Source organism: Gekko japonicus, unplaced genomic scaffold (genome assembly GCF_001447785.1).
Source record: "Gekko japonicus isolate JY-2015 unplaced genomic scaffold, Gekko_japonicus_V1.1 scaffold879, whole genome shotgun sequence".
Taxonomy (NCBI): Eukaryota; Metazoa; Chordata; class Lepidosauria; order Squamata; family Gekkonidae; genus Gekko; species Gekko japonicus.
In genome coordinates, this window is record NW_015173148.1 from 670,612 (window position 1) to 692,490 (window position 21,879).

Genomic DNA, 21,879 nt, shown 5'->3' on the forward strand with positions numbered 1-21,879 from the left:
TGCCACACAGGAATCAGGACAACCAAAACCACAGGGCAGGGGCAAGCATCTCAGACACCAGTGAAATGTGTTGTGTCACCCCAGAAGCCAATGTGGGGGCACATGTTGGTTACAGAAATCTTGAATGGTCTGAGAGCGGTCAGACCTCGGCCACATTGCCATCTGTCTAGTGTCAGCCTGTTCATGCCTCACCATGCACAAGAAAGCATGTGTGTTCGAATCCTTTAAAAAAAACACAACCCATTTTCTCCCTCTGACCGAGTGTTGGCCACGACACAGAGGCAATTTCCCCCTTTTTCGAATGGCTCATTCCAGGCCCCAAATCTGAAAACATTAGAATGCTCAAAGTTTATTTAATTTTTTTGATCAAGCAGCTAAGCCTTGTTTGCCACATCTAGTTAGCTGCCCTCCGCCACATGGTGGTTGAGATGTTTCTTTATTTATTTATTTTGCAATTTCTATCCCGCCCTACCCAGTGGCTCAGGGCGGCTAACAACAATGTTTAAAATAGTAAAACAATAAAACAATTTTACATATGCAATAAAACTGGTGCTTCAAATCTATACAAATCTATACATTATATAAGATGCTCAGCGACTCATATTTGCGGCCCACAATCTTAATAGTGACCCTGTGCGCATCCAGGAAGGGGAGGGGGTATTGATCACCCCCTCTGGTGCTGGGAAGGCCGCTTGCTGAAACCAGCCGGTCCTCCTCTCCCAGAAGTGCCTCTGGGCTCACCCCCCGCCCTGGAAAGGAGCCCCGGTTCCCAGTGTGTCGCATTCCCATGCACAGGGAAGGCGTCTGCGCTCTCCGCCCATAGGAGGGTGCTGCAAGGACCCTCCTGGCTTCACAAAGAGGAACGAAGGGGACCCCCTACCCCACCCTCAGGTGTCGTGGGGGGGCCTTTATGGAGCGGGAGGGGCTTTCCCTGGCCTCCCCACCCCACCACCTTGCAAAGGAGCCCCTCCAAGGCTGGGGGCTCCTCTTCCTTCTGCCGAGCCCGTTCGGGCGCCACCAGCAGTTCCCCGTCCCGTCCCTCCCCTGCTGCATTTTCACCACCTTGTCTTTACACCGAGAATCAAAGTCCGGCTGCAGGAAACGGGGAATCTGCAGTCCCCCCCCTTACTGACTCCCCCCCATGCACTTTCACCTCCCTGATTTGCACCCAGAATGGGTGCAAAGGAAATGAGAATTTTCCATGGTTGGACGAGGGGGGGTGGTCAGCCAGGAAGGTGCATAGCCGCCCATGAAGGCTCCCCCATCCCCGCCCGCTTTGCTCCTTGCAGAGGAGGGTTAAAAAGGGGGCGACGAGCCTGTGCACCCAGGGAGGAGGGAGGCGGTGGTGCAATCCCGTCACTTCCCGCCAGCGCCTCTCCCCCCCACAGCCAGGTTTGCAAGAAAGGCTTGTTCTGTCTGCGGTCCGGCAGTAGCGGCTCTTTGGCGCGCCGGGGGGTGGAGGGGCCCTGGCAGGCAGGCAGGCAGGCAGAACAGCAGCTGCTGCGGGCATAACTTTTTAAAGAGCCCATAATGAGAGCTGGGGGAGCATGGCACCGGCTTGGGAGGGCAAGGGGTGGGCAAGGGCTTTTGGGAAATTTTGGGGGAGGGCTCGAGCCCCAGAGCCCCCATGAAGATTACGCCGGTGAGTTGAGATGTTCCACCTTAAGCTTTAAGAAAACAATGCAGACTACAGTATTCAGTTTTTACTTTTTTATATCTAAATTTGAAAGTTGTGATGTTACAAAATATAGACGTGTTAACAGAAAATGAAACATGTACAACTGAACTGTCTTTCCCAAATAATCAGTCACCTTGATAATCAGTCACCTCTCTATTCCCCTTGGTCCTCTTCCCCCTCTTTGTGGGTGTCCGGTTGAACCACCATCCTTAGGTTGTTGAAAGCTCTTCTCAGCCGAAGCATTGCTTGCTGTAAGATAGTGATCATGTGTATCATGCATTTCACTGTAGGGCCATAGAATAAAGAAAATCATATTCATAGTGATGAGATCAGAGAGTACCCAATAAGATGTCACAACGACAGCTCATCATGCTTTATCACCAACTGTGTTTATTTCCCCACTTTGGATACCCCTCCACAGAGGCTGTGATTAATGAGGCTAGTAGTAATAGGCTGATATGCGACTGTATGTATGAAACCAACACATCCTCCACCTGCCCAGCTGTAATGTCTGACCACCTAACTATTCTTTCAAACTTTTTATGACAGGGATGCCAAATGAGCTGCAGAATTTGCAAAATGTCCATTGCTCATTAGAACATCTCAGTTCCCTTTGATGCGATGGAGGCTCATGGAGGTTTCACTCACTTTCTGTTTGTTCATGCACGGTCATCATCCTCCAAACCTCATTTGTGGATGAATGTTGCAGCCTCCATTCCCTAACAGGCCTATAGCTACAGTGGGGCCTCTCAAGGCCCAGCCCCCTGACTTACCGCCAAAGCCCCACGACTTCCCATCCAGCCCAGCCCCCCAACTTCCATTTTTTAATTTTATTTTATCACGCTCATTGCCAGCAAGCCCCACATCACCTCCAACCCCACGTCTCACCTCACCTGGCCACGGCTGCTCTCTCTTGTCACTGGCAAGCCAGCAAGAAGTCCAGGCCTGCGCTGTCCTCCAATCACACACCGCTCTCTCACCTCTTGTTGGCCATGGCTGCTCTCTCTCATTGCTGGCATGCCAGTAGGAAGAAGCCCTGTGCCACCTTCCAATCCCACACTGCTCTCTCACCTCCCCGCTATCAGCAGCAGGAGTGCCAGCCAAAAGGAGTGCAGGCGCCAGCAGAGGGGATGTGTGCGCGCCTGCTTCAGTTCTCCCCACTTTTCTTTCAGCCATGGCTGGAGGAGGAGGAGGAGGAGAAGCCGCCAGGAGTGGGAATGGGGCGAGGAACCTTGGCAACAGCAGGCGGGCAATGAAGGCAGCCTTGTTGGGCAGGCTTGCTGCTCTCCTGCCCTGGCAGCCTGCCACTCAGCCACGGGGAAGGGCGGGAGTGGGGCTGTTCACTTAGGGGGTGCAGGGTGTGTGTGTGTGAGAGAGGTGCCTCCAACTTATTTAAAGGACCCTGAGTAAAAAATCCTGGCTGTGTGCCTGTTCCCTACCCAAAAATATTAACAGAAATCTGGATCATGAATGTCTCTTCACCTTTTCCACTCTCCGCAGGTGTGGCCTCTCCCTGGACACATACACTGGTTTGATGGGAAGGTCCAGCTAGCAGGAAAAAAAGAAAAATTTGTCTCAGTTTAAAGAGTGCCATTATCACAGTATAAACTGTATTCTGTGCTTGCAATCCAGTGCGCCACGCACATTATGATGTAAGAGATGCTCCGTGAATTTCTACCTGACTCATGACTAGTTGTCATACCTGGTGACAACTAGATGAGACTTAAAGAAAAAGAAGGGGAGAAAAAGCAATTCTTGCTAGCTTAAAGATTGCAGCTGCTCAGGTGTTTCTGAGCCTGCAATGTGGAGGAGTGGGGAATCAAACCTGGTTATCCTAGATTAGAGTCTGCACTCCCAACCACTACACCAAACTGGCTCTCTAACTCCCCACCTCCACATCAGTTCTCCCATCACAGACTTACTCACCACTCCTTCACCTGCAGAAGAGTTTGCAGAAGAGGAGGAGGGTATCGAGGCCCCCACACTTGCGTGTTGGGCAAGTTGAACCTACACACATAAAATCATCAGAGAGGGAATTAGAAGTGGAATTAGGTGGACTTCCTGTTTGACAGCTATGGTCCTGTTCACACGAGGCAATTTGGCCCGGGAGCAGGACAGTTCGGGGGCAGATCAAACCAGCGCGATCACACCACAACATCTGGGAAGCGTCGTGCTTCCGCCCCCGAACTGGACCTTCCCGGGAAAAAGCGCCTCAAGTTGACACCACCTACCTCGGTGGTTCAACGAGTAGACGCGCTGCAATCCGGGCGTCTGATTGCCGGCGCTCCCTTGCGCCGGCACAATCCCGGCCCGGAGCCGAACTGCGCATGCTCCGACATGCGCAGTTCGGCCGGCACCCGGTCTGAACCATGTCTTCTCCCCGGCGTTTGATCGTGCCGGGGAGAAACGGCGCTGCGGCCAGGGGATCCGTGGGATCCCGCCGCGGCACCTCAACGTTGGCGCGGCTTTTTAAAGCCGCGCCTCAGGAGGCTTTTTTCCTGTTGTGTGGCAGGGGCCTATGTCATGTATTTTTTCAGAGAATGTCATGTATTTTTTTCAGAGAATTGTGCATGAGTTCATCATGAAATCCCCCTGTAGCCCAATGCAACAGGGGACCAATACATGGAAAGAAGTGGGGCTCTTGCCTTCCATCTGCCTTCCATCTTCCCCCACCCATTTCCAAATCGAACCAGCCCTTTTGTGGAATTTCTTGATTAGTTTTAAAGCTGAACTTGCTGAGAAAACATGCCTCCAACTCCCCACCCCACAGTTGCAGGCTGCACTGGGGTCCTGTAGGCTTCATAAATGGTGTCCCCAACTGCTGCTGTTATGGGGGAAGTGAATCCTCACTTGCCAAAAATGCACTACGTCTCTGGACAGTTAGAGTGGCCTCAAGAGCCTGTAGGGTTGACACCTAACTGACGGTTAGCAGCTGTTACTTGCATGATTGTCAGCTTCTTCTTTGTACATGCTTTGGCCACAGAAATGGAGACATGCCCTCTTTAGAGATGACAGGAACTGGGGGGCAATGCAGAACACTCAATATATACAAACTGTCATTAGCCCAAGGCTGACTTTTGGCTGAATGTTTAGGACATCCATTGCAGAACCTATTTCTCTCCCTACATATATATAAACAATAAACCCACTATACCATGCCCAAAGAAAGTGGGGGTTTCCTGGGTAGAGAAAATCTCCAGGACTTCCGGTCTAAGCATTTCGCCACTCGGACGCATCTCGTCTCGCTTAGATGGAGACGCGCCGAGACCCGGCTGATGGGAGGGGTTCGAGTTCGTCCCGGACCCAATTGTCAAACAGTACTATCAAACAGTGGCTCAAGTGGTTAAGACGCTGAAATGTAGGCTGTGGAAGGTCAGTAGTTCAGTGGTTCGAGACCCGGGTGCTGCATGATGGAGTGAGCTCCCATCTCTAGTTCTAGCTCCTGCCAACCTAGCAGTTCGAAAGCAAGAAATTGCAAGTAGATAAATAGGTACCACTTCGGTGGGAAGGTAACAGCGTTCCGTGCGCCTTGGTGTTTAGTCATGCCGGCCACATGACCACGGAACGTCTTCGGACAGCGCTGGCTCTTCGGCTTTGAAACGGAGATGAGCACCGCAACCCTAGAGTCGGATTCGACTGGCTTTCGAGCAAGGGAACCTTTACCTTTTTTACTATCATCCTAACCACCAACTACAAGTTCCTCAAACCAGTTTCTATCTGCTAGGGGAGGAGATAGCATTTGGACACAACATTGCACTTAGTCATTAGACAGGATGCTCTCCCTTCCCAGTTGTCCAAGATGGAGAGTTCTACTCAGTGGCTCCAACTCCATGGCTAGGCAAACCTCCACCACGATGCCAGTGATGGTTGACCATGCAATCCTGAACTAATTGCTGACCATTCTGTAGCAGCTTGTGTTGGCAAGCCACCACACAGAGATCGCCACATGCTTTTTGATTGGGATGGGAGCCCTCATAGCTGATCCTTGCTGCTCAGTCCTTGCCCCCATTGACTCTACCAACCAGCAGACATTTGCCCTGGTAATCCTGAAGTTTTGGAGCCACTGCTTGTCCTCCCAGATTCTCAGTACAAAGGTATTCCACCACTGCAAAGAACAAGAACACACCCACCAGTGACATGGGGCACCCCCATGTACCAGCCTGAAAAGAATGGCCCTGGCAAGGGATTGTCTGGCTAACCAATTATGGATTCTTGCTCTCCACTGATCCAGGTAGTGTCACCAGAGAACCACCCTCCTGGTTCAGATAAGGGTTATTCTATCCTGGTGATGCTGCTAGAGCATTTTACACATTTTAATGCCAAACGGGAGAACCACTAAACAAATCTCCTGAGGATCCATTTTCTATATTTACCAACTAAATTCAAATATGAGCGGGAATGGAAGTTGGATCAGGGGGAAAGTGGAGTCATTCCTGGCAGAGAACTATGGCTGTGTAGAAACCAACGAGTTCATGGAACTTTGTGGAGGGATTACAGAGTTGTCAAAAAGAAGCAGTGCTTTGAATAAGTGCATATGCGCAGGCACCAACATTTGTTTTAAAACAAAAGCTGCATCCTTGTTTCGTGGTTGCCGCACAGCAATAATCTCCCCCCCCCCAATATTTTTTTTATTTTAAAGACATAATAAATATACAAGGGGGGAAATCAGCACAGCAATAATCTGAATGATGTTCCATGGAGTTAGTGTGCTATGGAGCACGTGAAGGGTGGGATGTCTGATGAAAGCTCCCCATGACAAAAAACCCTGGATGAAATTAGAAGTGTGGCCAGACCATGTAAATGGAAGATTGAATTCACTTACGTGAAGCTTCCTTTCTCAGTGGTCCGGGAGTGGGACAGTCCTCACATTGGGGATTGGCTCCTCCTCCTGAAGCAGGGTTGGTTTCAAGATTGATCCAGCTGGAGGGAGGGGCCTACCCCCCTGGACTGGCCCCAGTCGTCTCCAAGCCATAGACTCCCTTGGGCAGTCCCACTGTAAACACAGTTCTTGCAACCCAGAAACTTGTTAATATTAACAGTAAACATATAACCTTCAATGAAGCGAACTTTGTAATAGCCCTACAGGCTGAAAGAGAGCCCTTTCCACCTTGATGGGGTGGACAACTACCAGCTCTACAAGCCTAACCTTAGACCTCCTTTTCAACTGGGTGGGTAGGGTTGTCCCACTCCTGGACCACTGAGAAAGGAAGCTTCACACAAGTGAATTCAATCTTCCATTCTCTGGTGGTCCAGGAGTGGGACAGTCCTCACACTGGGGACATAAAAAGGCAGTGTGTCCCAGGGCAGGTCATCCAGCTTCCAGTTTACATAGTATGTTGTATATCCTGCGACCAAAGGCCACCTCAGCTGAAGCCAGTTTATCTACTCTGTTGTGCCTTGTGCAGGAGTCCACTGACTTCCACATGGCTGCCTTGCAACTGTCTCCAGATATGGAAATGCGCTATATGCCACTGAGGTGGCTGCCCCTCTCACCGAGTGTGCTGTGATTCCCTCTGGTGGACCCAAACCCTTTACCTCATAAGCAAAGGTTAAACATTCCCTAATCTACCTGCTAAGGGTAGATGCTGGTACCTGTTGTCCTAGAGAGGATTTTCTGAATGATACAAACAGTATTTCTGACTTGTGGCCCTGTTTGGTTCTATCTCCACAACAACTCAGGGCCCTATGCACATCCAGCAGTGCCACACCATTTCCTTGTCCTGGGTTGGATTCGGACAAAGAGATGGTAGCACAATTTTTTCTGCCCAATGAAAAACGGAATTCACTTTGGGAATAAATGTCAGGTCCGGCCGGAGAACCACCCTATCATTGTGAAACACACAGAGTTTCCTAGTTAGTGATAGGACCCTCAGTTCAGACACTCTCTGCGCCAACATCATCCCCACTAGGAATAAGGTCTTAATGAAACTCTTTCAGTAAATGTGAGGCCATGGATACAAAGGGAAGCTTGCAAGAAGCCCTCAGGACTACATTGAGATTCCATGTAGGGAACCATGCACTGGGGACGGTTTCAGAGGCATGGTCCCTGTTGGAAAACGCCTCCCCAACCTAAGAGCTCTGAGTGTGCTCCCCAACCTAATAGACTTGCGTTTGTGGTCATTACAACTCTTATCAGGTCTCTGATTGGAAAGCCCTGTTGGAACCTGGCAGGATCCAACCACCACTGATGTTCCTCCTGTAGCTGCCCCGGGAGGTGAAGCCACATCTGACCCTTGCAGGCTATAATGACATGAAGTAGAAGGAGGAACCCCTGTAACAGCCTGGTGTGAACCTGGACCACTGAACCACTTCCTGGCAGGAGACTATCATGCCTAGGAGTAGGGCCAGCATCATCACTTCCACCTTGGGTTTTCCAGTACCTCCAAGAGCAAAGACCTGAGCTTTTGTTGTCTCTCCCCAGATATAAACACCTTGTCCCTCAAGGTGTTCACCTGTACAGCCAGGTATGTCAGGACCTGAGTTGGCTGTAAATTGCTCTTCTCCATATTTACTACCATGTTCTCTGAGCAACCATACTACCAGATTGGACACTTCCACACACTGTTGAAAGGTTGCTGCCTTCACTAGAAATTGTCTAGATAGGAAAGGTGATACCCCCTGTAGACAGAAATGAGAAATCAGTACCACCAGAACCTTGGTAAATACTCTTGGGGAGGACTTTAGGTCAACTGGTAGGGATTGTTGAATGTGAAGCATAGACACTTGTGGTGTGTCTCCCTTATGGGAATGTGTAAATAGGCCTCTGAAAGATCGATGGATGTCATGAAGTCCTTTTTCTGAATGGCCGATAGGATTGATTTCAGAGATTCCATCTGGAACTCCTTTGTCTTTACATATTTGTTCAGCCATTTTAAATCCAGGATGACCCTGATATCCCTGTTGTTGTTTTTGCACTATGAAGAAACCAAATACACTCCCTGATTCTTTGGGAGTGTGGGACCTTTTATATGGTTCCTATCGCCAATAGAGGTTGGATGGCCCCTTTAACAGTCTGTGTTTCTCTACTAATGAGTTCTGCAGAATCTTGAATAGGCACCATCGGGAAATGTGGTTGAGCTCTATGGCATAACCGTTTCCCATCTCCCTTCCCTGATCATCTTTATTGGGGAAGGAGGGTTTGTTGACTCATGCTTTGTGTTGCTATTTCCCTTTAAGGGGTCTAGAAAAGGCTGGCTGACATCTTTTAGGGTCATGAAGGGACTGGAATTTCTTATTTTTTGTAGGAAGAACCTTCTTTATCTTCATCCACTAAATATTCGTCAATGCCATCTCTAAACAGCTTCGTGCCTAGGAATGGAACTGCTGCTACTTTTGCCAGAGCCAGTGAGTCAACATCCCAATTCCTAAGCCAGTTGTTTCTTCCACCCTGCAAGCCATTGCTCTTGCTGACTGTTGAGAAGGCATCAGGGGTAGTATCCGCAACAAATGCCGTTGCCAGCTTCATCAACTCCTCCTTGACTTCATTCGGAATAGTACTCTCCGCAGAAGCTAAGTTGGATGCCCATGCATACATCAGCCTTGCAAACAGAGATGCAGCTGTAGAAGCTCTGAGAGAGCAAGTCTCTGACAGAACTATGGGTTGCTGAAGTTCATCCAGCAGCTGTAAGTGGAGGAGTGGGGAATCAAACCTGGTTCTCCCAGATTAGAGTTCGCACACTTAACCACTACACCAAACTGGCTCTCTTGTGTAGTGTTTGTTCTATCCATCTATCACAATGGACCCTAGGTAAACCATCTGTCTCCATAGGGAGAACCGAATTAGAAGACAGGCTAGTAACAGCGTCACCCACTGTAGGAAGCTTAAGTCTTTTGGTAGCTTCTGGGACCATGGAATCGAATTTTGAAGAAACCTGGTGATTTGCCTTTGGTTTCATGGGGTCTTCCCATTCTGCTTTCATAATGTTTTAGAAGGCTGCTGGGAGAGGTATCCCTGCCTGTGGTGTAGAAAGCTTTGGCATGAACTTTCCTGAGTCAGATTGGAATTCTGTGTCAGAGTCATTTTTCCCTTTAGGTTTGGAGAAGATTTCTAATGTTCTTAAACCTTAGGGAGCAGACGTATGTACAAATCCTGGGGGAAAACCTGGTTTGTACTGAAGTTACCTCCTCTTTCTCTTCCTCAAGAGTTCTCCCTCCTCGACTTCCAGTTTATGGCAGTGCGCTAAGCAGTCGCATGTCCCGGACCTACCGGGGGTGAAGCTGCGCACCGGCAGAAAGGAGGGGGGCCATGCATCACACCCCCCAGGAGCCTGTCGAAAGGCTCCTGGCCAAGGGACTCTTGAGAGGTCGCCTCTTCACCAACGATATGCTGGGGAATCGAGGCGCTTCTCCGTCCCCATGGTCCCTCTGTCGAGTGTCCGCACGGATCTAGTGATGCTGACCAGGACAAGCGCTGGAGATCGAGCGGCTGAAAACAAGGCAAAGTGAGGTTGGATGACCGAATGAATGTGAGTCAGCTCAGAGCAGCTTAGCTAAGTTAAAAAGAAAGCTCCCCCACCCCACAAACTGGGCAGTAAAGCGAGCAGGGGAGGGCCCCCTCCCATACGCACAAACTTGTGAGAGCGGGGGGGGGAGCAGAAGAAAAAGCAGTGAAAACTGTTGGAAAGACTTACCAAGGCGCGTACGAGCGTGTGAGTGCATATTCAGAGATTTTACAAAGTTTGGCGAAGGTAAACAACCAAATAAGATTGCGGGGAAGAGGACGGAGAAAGAGAAACTCTTAAAAGCGAAACTAGTGGAGAGTCCATGACCGGAAGGAACCACCGAGTTGGCTAAAACGATGGCAGAGTCTCTGTGCCCCCTGCTGGAACAGATGACTAACCTCAAGGAGCAGGTGTCAAAAATGAACCAATGTATTACTACTCAGCAAGCAGAACTCAACGAGACTTTAAAAATCACGGAACAAACAGCTGAGAAAGTAAAAGAGGTTGACGACACTGCATAAAAGGTGAAGAAAAAGGTGCAAAAATTAGAAAAAAAGCAAATTTCAACAGAAGAACAGCTTCTACAATTACAAATTGAGTAGGCAAACCTGGCCCTTCGATTCCAAGGAGTTCAAGAGATCAAAGGAGAGAATCTGAAGCAAATGATGAGTGAAGCATTGGCTCCAGTGACAGATTTAAAGGCGGACTATCTCCTTTATAGAGAGAGACCACTGGGGGGCTGGGTAACATCTTTCTATTACCCCAGCCTTCCCCCTGCTACACAAGATGTTAGGAGTCTATATGTGCATCCATAGAATCGATTTTAACCTGTTTTATAAAATCTGTATTTTTGTATTCTGTAATTTTGTATATCGTATGCACTTAGTGCCCTATGTGAGTCACCTGAGCCCGTTCGCGGGGAGGGCGGGGTATAAATACAATACAATACAATACAATACAATAAATTAAATAAATATGAGCAAAATGGATGTGGTCTACAGGACCTATTCCATATACATAAAGAAAAAGAATTGACTAAGTTCATAAAATGTAGCGTTTTAAGAGATGGCATTGTATGTAAGCAATTTGAGGATCTCCACTCTTGGGTTTTTAGTCAGTAGTGGTTATCTTTTCTTTCTCCCTAAATGTAGTACCCCTCCCCCTTTTCATTGTAGTTTTGTAGTCTATATTAAAAATGCAATAAAAAATCCCCTTTAGGGGGCCAAAAAAAAAAAAAAGACTCCTCCAGCTCAGGTAGTAAGCAGTGGTTTTATGTAAGGCTTTTGGCTACTGATTTAAATTATTGTGATTTTGACTCTATCTATGCAGCATCACTACATATAATGGCTGCCTTCTGCTTCTTCTTCCAGTTCTGCTGCTGCTGCGCCATCGTAGGTTTGCAGCTTACAGATATACACCTGAACAGCATACTCAAGATTGCAACAGCGCAGACATTTTGATACAATAATTCAGAGAAAGAGGTGTCAGTTATCAGACACTGTTAAATAAACAAAATATTGCAAGAGTGCTAATGTTTTAAACATGTTTTTATTTTAAGTTAAAAAAACCCTTTGTGTTTGCATCCTTTATATGTTTATATCTCCACTACCTGGCATTACATTTTATGACACACATGACCCCGCCCAGCAAGGTCTCATTTATGTCAGATCTAACCCTCTTAACAAATGAGTTCAACACCCCTGAGTTAGAGTCTCCCATATGAGCATCCAGCAGAGGGCTATACTCCCTAGTTACTGGGAGTTCTCACCTCTTTGCTCTGGGTCTAGGAGGTAAGACTGAATTACTGCTGTGTATGTCTCTCTTCCGTTTCTGGGGTTTTTGTACTGTCTACCCCTAGATGGATGTCAGCCATTTTGTACCACTGGCCCCAGGCAAATTGAAAGCAAAAGTACTTCCTTCAGGCATGGAGTAACAAAAAGGCCTCCACCATTTCTCCTGCCCATTCCAGAGTTCTCTGCATTCCTACATCCCTTCCTGGGGACTAGATTCAGTAAGGTGAGCTCCGAATTGTTTTTGGAGACCTTCACTGTGGACATAGAGGGGTGAGGAAGAGTCCTATCTCTTATCCACTCTCTGAATTGACTCCTATGCTGTGAGGGGGGTGTTCTCCCTGGCCTCCCAACCAGCCCGAATTTTTCCTGAGCCACCAGGTGCCTACCAAGGTTCTTTTGGGTGAGGCTCCCGACTGGCCGATACCTTCTCCATTATCCTTGCCGGATTTCTGTGGCTGGGAAGTGTGGTGGGTTTCACAATGCCGTCCCAGAAACCTTTTCAGACTCAACTGCTCTTCTAAAGCCCAGAAGGCCTGCAGGAGTCTGTGGGAGCCACAGCTGCCAGGGTTTGCCCAGTGTTGCTGGCTCACTTCCTGCAGCTGTGTCTGCAGCTGTTGCTGCAGCTGTGGTGTGAGGGAGCAATTCCGCATCAATTCATTGCTGCTGATCGTGACCCAAGCTCCCATTTCGCGCCACTGGTTCTTCTGGGTTACCATGGCCTCTGGATCACTGCGCTCTATGGAGTGCCATTGAGCCTGTCCTGCTCTGGTAGCAGGGCCAGTAGAACTGGGGCCAGTCCAGGGGGATAGGCCCACCAGCTAGTTCAATCTTGAGACCCACCCTGCTCCAGGAGGAGGAGCAAATCCCCATTGTTAGGACTGTCCTACTCCTGGACCACCGAAGAAAGCCTGTCGTTTGACTGAAGCCAGACTTTGTGCAGTAGAAACTAAGGATTGTGCAGCTAGGCACATGGGGTTTAATAAGTGCTATCTAGTTTAAAATATATAGAAGAGAAAAAGAAGAAAAAAATGAAGGTAATTATATTTTTTGTTCTCTTTACTATGTATTCTTTCGTTCCTGTATAATTTTCTTTTCCTCCTTTGTTTTGGTTAAAACCAGTTCTGCTGTTTGGATTCGGGGAGGGCTGTATAGTCCTCTGGCTACTTGTGTGGCTGGAAAAAGGTTTAGAATAAGGTGGGAATGATTTTTTAAAAGTAAACTATTCTGAAAGATGTCACTAGAGGGAGAACTACACATTTTAGGGGGGGACAGGAGGCAAGAACATCTAAGTCAGAAGACAAGACTTGTAGCAATTTAGAAAAAAATCAAGATTGGTTTGCAAAAAAAAAACTATCTGAAAAAGAAATGTATTTTGAAGTGCCTTTGCTTAGCTTATTTTTTTTCTGGTAACCAGAGACATGGGTACTCTGTGGAGCGATCATATATGACCTGAAACAGCACACTGTCCCCTGCCTTCCCTAAATTGTGCCCCTGAGAATATAGTGAAAGTTATTTGTTCCACTATAGCATGAACATTTTATATCCATAATTTCTAGACAGGCCCATGCCAGAGTGACAGCAAGTGCTATTGAAACCTACACTTCCACTGCACCTCTCCTGTTAACTGGGGATACTTAAATACAGCAGCCCTCTAGATTTTTTTTTTACAAACAGCAGTTCTCCATAGTCAAAATTTATTTTAAACATATGTTTCTTATTTAAACATGTTCAGATCTAAATCGTCTCACACCTAAGGATTATTGTGTATGTAGGTGAGTAGTTTGTTTCTGTTAAGTGCTGGACCAGTTCCATGGGATAATGGCTAAAAGCATTACTATTTTTGCTTAAAAAACCCCAAAAACCAAACAAATGCATACAACAATGAAAAAAAATCAAGGCATCCAGCTGGCACTTTTTGGTTTACCACAGTAAACAGATGAGAACTGAAATCTGCAGTGCTCCAAGTTCAATCCATAAGTTTTCAAGTGTGCATAGTATTAACATTAAATGTCATAGAATCAATGCCATGGAACCCACCTTCCAAAAAGACCAATTTTTTCAGGTGAACAGATCTCTATCGCCTAGAGATCAGTTGTAATAGCGGGAGATCTCCAGCCACCACTTGGAGGTTGTGCAAAAAACCCCAAATAGAATAATCTGTCACGCTGTACAAATAACACTAGACTTCTGTCTTCTTATACTGTTCTAATTACAATTCTAACAATACACATAACAAATGGTTCTGCCACTATGCATAAATGACATCTACACCAGTTGAATAGTGATCTTATAGTCCTTGAAAGTGCTAGTCTCTCTTTAGAATGATGCAGTCACTGGTTCATGATGCAGAGAAGAGTTTCACATACAAAACACAAAGTGGCAGGCACAGGCTCAGGAAAAGCTGCAGCGCGAACCAAAGGAGCTACATATGATATGGATCACAAAATACATTATAAGCCATATAGCCACTTAGAATAACAGTGGCAATCCTAAAGGCGGGTAATAGAATCCCGTGCTAATATCTATCATTATATGTGCCAGAAAAGTACACTTTGTGAAATTTAAAATCTTTTTACAGATAAATTTTTACTCTGCAAGAAAAAGACAATATACAAACATAAGATCAGCAGCCTGTATTAGCAGTCCCATCCTATTGCCAAGTCTGAAGCATGGTTGTGAGAAACAGGGCCTTTTTGGTAGTTGCACTTGCACTTGCCTTGTGAATTAACTCCCCTGCAGGTTAAGCAAGCAACTTAATGTTTATGGCAGGTTTCTAGGCTGTTATGGTGTTTCTACTTACTAATGTTTATTTGTTGGCCATGAATTTCTTCTATTATGTTGTGATCTGAAATACGAAGCCATAACTAAGTGAATAAATAGATAAAACATGTATTAATTAAGTGAATACATAGATAAAACATGTATTACTTGTGGAGTCAGACATTTTGGACGAAGAATCTGAAGGTAAGGGGAATTGTGGGAGTTAAAAGTGGAGGGAGAAAAGTATAGGTACTGTAAGTTTATGGTAGGAGATTATAGGCACAACACTGCAGGGGGTTTCAGGAAACTAAACTAGGGAATGGACTGGACAAGGAAAAAAATAGAAAACCCCCCACAAACTGTGGCTACTTTTGCCAAACTACAATATGCCTAGTTTGCCAAATTTTTAGCATTGGGGAGGCCATTTAATCAATATTTCTTAATCATCTCCTCCACCATAACTAAAATTAATTCAAAATGGACTATATCTGCTCAAAATTCTCCATTGCAAATGTTGATACTAAACAATCTTTTTGTTTCTGAATTTGATTATCTGGTAAATAATTGAAACTTGACCTTACTATACTAATCTGGAGGAGTTCCCACATATGCAGAAAATTCTGACTTCAGTTAAAAAAACCCTGCTAATTTTGCAATGACCCTCCTCCCTGATCTGTTATATCTCCACATGTACAGACACTGCAAAAAGGAAACCACTGGAGTTTGAGCTGCATTTGGAATTGTTTTAGCAAACCAAAATGGTGCTTGAAAATTGGCAGTGGTCAGTTGGGCACCAGGACAAGGAGGCACAGAGATGGGCTGGAGTTATCAGGTGTGGGAGAACCCTGAGCTGATGTAATTATAGTGTGATGTGTAATGTGTAAATGCTGCAGACTTTTTTAAAACACTGGTTCTTTAAAGCGATCAAGAAACATTTCTATTTCCATAAATGAAGCCTATGTGATCAGCATACTTCGATTAGTTTTGGATTGTCCCAGATTATACATGGGGATCACTTGAGTGAACAGTCCCATGAAAAATAAGGCTGTAAATAGTAAACTACTAAGAAGAATAGCTTTCTCTCTGGTGTACTGGCTTTTGTGGAGGAAGCTGGCTTTGACTTCATTGTTTAAAACAAAGTTAGATTCTATTAAAGAGCCTGCCAGATTTGTATTTATTAAATATCAGATGTAAACAGATTTGCAAAGAAAAATGTATATCTTTTTTCTTTGGAAAGTGTTACTCTTTCATTAGTATATTCCCCTGCTAGGTTTCTTTCTTTTGGTCTTGGTTTTGTAACTACTGAAAATTGAAAGTATTTTGTCATCTCATGCCAAATGATTTTTATCTCAGTTTGAAAAGAACTTGCTATTTCCTGAAAACCTACCACTTTTTTCCCCTCTGTAACTACATTTTGAGCACTGACTCAAATGCAGGTAACTTGATAAGGAATGAATGAAAACAAATGAATTCCGGCACACTGGAGGGAATGACAGTTGTGCTGGCCAGAGAGGGGATCGTTGTCTTGACTACAAAAATCCTTAGAAGTATAGACATCTAGTTTTATAGTTTAAAATACTGTTCTCTTTCAGAGCCAAATTGTTGGGATACAAAAGTGTAGCAAACTGGCTGTAATCTCAGTAGAGGATTGGTTTTATATCAAGGAGGTGATGAAAATCATTTGAGCAATTCAGGAAAATAAAATGCTGAGACTTCAGTAGATTTTTTGTATGCCATCGTGAAACTTTAAACCTTTTTTCTTATGCTATTATTTTCACTTAAGAAAGCAAAACAAAGCAACAGGAGTTGTGTTCACAGACACCCACAGTTTTGTTCAAAATATACAGTATTAGTGGTTCTTCTAGAGGGATTTAATTAAAATGCATTAATTGTAACAAGACAATTTTGGTATGAGGACACAGTGTGAAAACAAAGGCTCATGGTGGGTTTATTTCTCAGAAGTGAACCTTGAAATGTGAATATTCTAATCGGACTAGCAACTGTGCAAAATTTGATCTCTTCCCTATTGCAGTTCTCTCATGGGACAGCATATTATACTATTGACAGACAAGCTGAATCCACATTTAGGAGAAGCAGCATAAAAACACTCGCTTATGTTAAGACTGTTTACAAGCCACTTTACCATAAATATATCTAACTTGCTTCTACTTGCATCATTATTTGCAAATGTCTCTATATTTTTGTAGCTGTCTTTAAAAAGAGGTGAGACAAACTGATGGGGGATAAATAGTGGAGCCTCTGTACACAGAGGAAGTGTGTCTCCAAATACCAAATGTTGGGGATAAACCTGAGAAGGCCATCAGCTTCCTACACTGCACAATCTTAATCTGATTCATTATCTGCCTTATATTGTGATCAAGGAAGTTTTTCACCTTGGGCATCAGAGAGTGTTTCTAAGTTAAATTACTTGTTCATTTAGAGGGCCTCATTTCTTCTTTGATATTTATATCCAACATGACTCACTTGAATCGAATTGCTAGATCATATAGTATCAAGAAGCATTCAAGAAAGTCAAATGTCATCGTTTTCAGAAATCAGTGAAATTTGCTTGTCCTTATCCTGGCTGGATTGGGCCCTATGTTCTCAAAGAATAGTAGCTGGCCACTAACAGAAGACAAGCGTAACGTATCTAACCCGACCTCGTGCGAGGCGAGTGCTCCACGCAGTCATGCGAAGCCTCCAAGCTTCGCTCCGGGAGACAATGGCCCGAGTGGATTCTAGCCCACACCAACCAGAGGGCTAGGTTCCTGGTTGGGACCTATGGAACTCTCGGCCAATGTATATAGCCTATCATTGAGTAGGGGTGTGTTCTTGGGAGTGGGTTTACTGAGCATATAAACCGGCCTGTGAGCCGGGGTTCCTTGTCTTGTTCTGCACCTATAATAAAAGTATGAGAGTTGAAATCACTTGCCAGTCTCAGTACTTTTCAACAAGTTTTGGAGCCCAGAATTGGACCTACTAGTAACAGTCTTACAGTTCAGAGACTTGGCCTGTCCCAGCCTCTAAAGCAAAGATTGCAGAATTATGGCAGCTTCCAGTTGGGACAGGTAAAGTCATTCCCACTGTAGAAGCAGCAACAAGTGGGATGGAAGTGTGTGGGGATGGCATCCACCTGCCCTGCCCCCACTCCATTTGCTGGTTTCCTTGTCCCTCCACCCTTGCCATTCCTCTCACTACTTTGGCATATTAGTGCCAGAGAAATGATAATTATGCATTTCCTCACTGCATTGTGCAACCCTTCTTTCCCCCTTCATAGCTGAACCATGGTACAAGTCTGCATTGCAACATGGCTGAGAAGAATTTAAGTGATACGAGCTTTTTGAGTAGGGAGTATTCATTTTTTGAGCTCCTGTTTTCACAGCTTACTAGAGTAGATGCTAAAAAATCTGTGGCAAAGGGTGATCGCATAGTGTTTGTTGTCTATGCTTGTTCTACACATTCCTTATAGGACTTCCATTAAAATTAGAGCATATCATAATGACATTTAACTAACTAGTATTTGCAAAATACCAGGTGCATTTTTACCTTTTTAATACAGGGGAAGTTTATTTTTGAACTGGTCACTGTGTATTCATTTCCGAGTGCTTTTCCCTGCTCCAGTTTAGATTTCTGTTTACCTTGGGGCTTGGAATGTCTCTGGTCAAGGATACAGAATTTTGATTGGTGCAAAGCTTTTTTCATGATACAACTCCCCAACACTATGCAGTATTTTCTAAAAGTATAACCCTCCCCCCCAGTATATTTTTGCATCTAGGTTCTTTAGAATCCAGACTGGAAGCCAAAACTACTGAGAGTGAAAGAGACAGAGAGAAACAGAGGAAATCAAGACTGTCAATAAGTGCTAAAAATATTTAGTGTGGCAGCTTCTGTATTTTCTTTTTTGTGAAATGCTGATTAATATTCAGTGGTTGGAGGTTAATACACCATTCGTTTTATTCCCTTTACATCCTTTGCACAGCAGTTGCCGTTCCAATTTCGACTCATAATTCTAGCAAATCTGGTTCCAATCAGGATATTAGTAACTCACTGCATAAGTAGGGGGTGGGGGAGGGAAAAAACACAAAGCATGTCTTTTAATACAATCACAACCCCCCCAAAAAAAAGAAAGAAGGAAGAAAGAAAAGGAAGAGAACATATGTTGAAGTTCAAGACATTTCATCATTAGTTAAAGGAAATACTGCAAGGACTGGGGCCATCCAGTTTTGTCTTTCATTATTAATGCTGAAACAGGGGCAACAGGAGATAAGGATTAGGAGGAATGCAGGATAAGGAAGGTTGTGTCTCTCCGTGTTGTTAAATAAAGCAGCACATGTTAGTGGTAGTGTCATTACATGGAAATTCATCATAAATAATAAAGGGTGCAAGAGAAGCCATCCTAAAGGTAGATTCCATAAGTGCCACTCTTGAGGGACTGTTGTATCACCTCTCCCAAGTGAAGCATAGCATTAGCTATATTTCAGTCATGCTTTATGTTGAGCAGGCAGATCCAAGTCAAATAAAGGCGAATGTAGGAAATTGATTTTAGAAAATAACTCTGTCCTGTCTATTTACTCTCTAAGAGTGATTAGATCTGCCTCAGCCCATACTTGGTCTTTCTCAGTTCTGGCATGAGACCTCTGGAATGGCCTCCCCTATCAAGGAGGATTTCTGCACTGGCCCAGTTCCAAAGGATCAACAGAGGGGCTTTATTACAAAAATCCTTTAATGATGGGTGAAGCTGGTGTAGCAAGAGTCATAGATAGTTGTTTTCAGGTTCATAGTTGGGTTGTTTCTGTGGCAGGTGGTGATGGTTAGGTTTTAAATGTAATATACTGTCAGTTACCTTTTGTTATGTAAGCCACCTTGAGTCCCTGTTGATGGCAAAAAAGTCAGGATCTAAGTATTTAAAGAAATAAAATCTTCTGTGGGTTTCTTGCCCCTTATTCCATCATTTTAATGCTGGTTTTGGTTATCATTTTATATTGTTTTATGGTGTTTTCATGCTGATATACTGTTGGTGTTAGTGCTGCTGGACTAAGGTTGACAGACCCCAATAGCTGTGGGGGTCCCCTGGTGCCAAGCCCCACCTCCCCACCACCAATCAGCTGGCCAGCAGGAGTAAACTTACCCCCCAAAAGAGGGAAAATCCTCCCACGTGCAGTGACATGTGTATGTAACTGCCCATGTGACCTGAAAGTGACAGTATAACTTCCAGGATGTTGGGGGTGATCCTCTGGTATGTGGGCAAAAAACTCTATGGTAGAAGCCAAATATACCATAGAGTTTTTGCCCAAATACCAGAGTGTCACCCCAGCATCCCAGAAGGGGAATCATCACTTCTGGGTCATGTTGGCAGCAATGCTCCCTCTAAGCTGTGGAGTCTTGTGAGCAAAAATTCTACTTTGTGAGCTACTGGCATTAAAGTTGTGAGCGAGCAATTTGGTTACTGCATAAATTAGTTTGCTCTGGAGCCCTCCTTCCTGAGCTAAGACAAAAATGTGTGAGAGGCTAAAAAACTGTGAGCTAGCTCACACTAAGCTTAGAGGGAACACTGGTTGGCAGTGACCTAAACACGTCGCTGTAGTCGGATGGGCCTCCCTGCTGCTCCTGAAAAGTCCCATCCCCATCCCCTGCTGGTTGCCAGGAGGGACCTGGCAACCGTTTGCTGGAATGACCTAATTTTTTTGCTGGCTGGGTTAGTTTTACTTGGGTTGGTTTACTGTTGTATAGTGTCAGTCACCCTTGTATCCACATATCATTAATATTGTGCTATTGATATCATTTGCGATGTGATTTTCCTGTGACAAGGGGATCCAGCTGGAAAGGATAGCTATAATACAATGACAATGCAATATCTAACGATGTGTGGCTACACCTTGAGCAGTTTCTGGAGAGGTGGCATAGATATTTGCTTAGGTGAACAGTACCTATTTTACCCACTTCCAGTCAGCCTTATGTGCCACTCTTGAGTTTTTATCCCTGAATCAGCTCCTGGAAAAAGAACCCTAGCACTGACTAAACTCTATGTCTGGTTTATATAATGACTGCTGGTTAGATTGATCTCTGGGAAGAAGAATTATTTTATTTTTTATTTATTTTATCACACTTGTATCCCACCCTCCCCGCAAGCAGGCTCAGGGCGGCTAACGGTATTTGACACAATGAACCAAAATCGTAAAACAGTTAAAACAATCAGTTACATAAATTACAGTTAAATAAATTACAGTTAAATAAGTTACAGTTAAAATGCTCACAGTTTTAAATCACAGTGGCAGACCATATAATACCGCACCCAAGGTTCTCAGTCTCTGGGCTCCAGATGGTATCATATAATGTCAGTTAGGCTGGCCTTGCACCGCAGATGTTAATTGTGGGCATTAGTGGTAGTAGTGGCCGCTCCTAATTGAAGGCCTGGTGGAAGAGCTCCGTCTTGCAGGCCCAGTGGACTGTACAAGATCCCGCAGGGCCCTGATCTCCTCCGGGAGCTCATTCTACCAGTAAGGAGCAGCCACTAAAAAGGCCCTAGCCCTGGTCGCACCAAGCCTGGCGTCCCTGGGGCTTGGGATAACTAGTCGATGTTGTGACCCCGACCATAGTGCTCGCTGGGGTATATATGGGGAAGGCCGACCCTCAGGTAAATTGGACCCTGGCCATATACGGCTTTAAAGGTAAGCATCTTGAAGCGGATTCGGTATGCTATTGGTAGCCAGTGCAGTGCCTTACGCACAGGTCGGATGTGCTCCCATCTAGGGAGACACATTAGCAGCCTGGCCATGGCATTTTGCACCATCTGCAGCCTCCAGATTTGCGACAAGGGCAGCCCGATGTAGAGAGCATTACAGTAGTCTAGCCTCAAGGTGACCATCGCATGGATCACCATAGCCAGGTCATCGTGGTCGAGAAAGGGGGCCAACTGCTTAATCAGCCAAATATGGTAAAAGGCCGACTTGGCAGTGGCTGCTACCTGGGCCTCCATTGTTAAGGAGGGGTCCACGAGCACTCCAAAACCACTGATGCAGGCACCAACAGCACCCCATCGAAGGTCAGGAGAGGGTGCCCCAACCCCAACCCGCTCCGACCCAGGCACAGGACCTCCATCTTCGCTGGATTTAGCTTCAGCCGGCTCAGCCTGAGCCAACCAGCCACAGCTTGCAATGCCCGATGAAGGTCATCTGGGTCAGAGTTTGACCTGCCGCCCAACATCAAA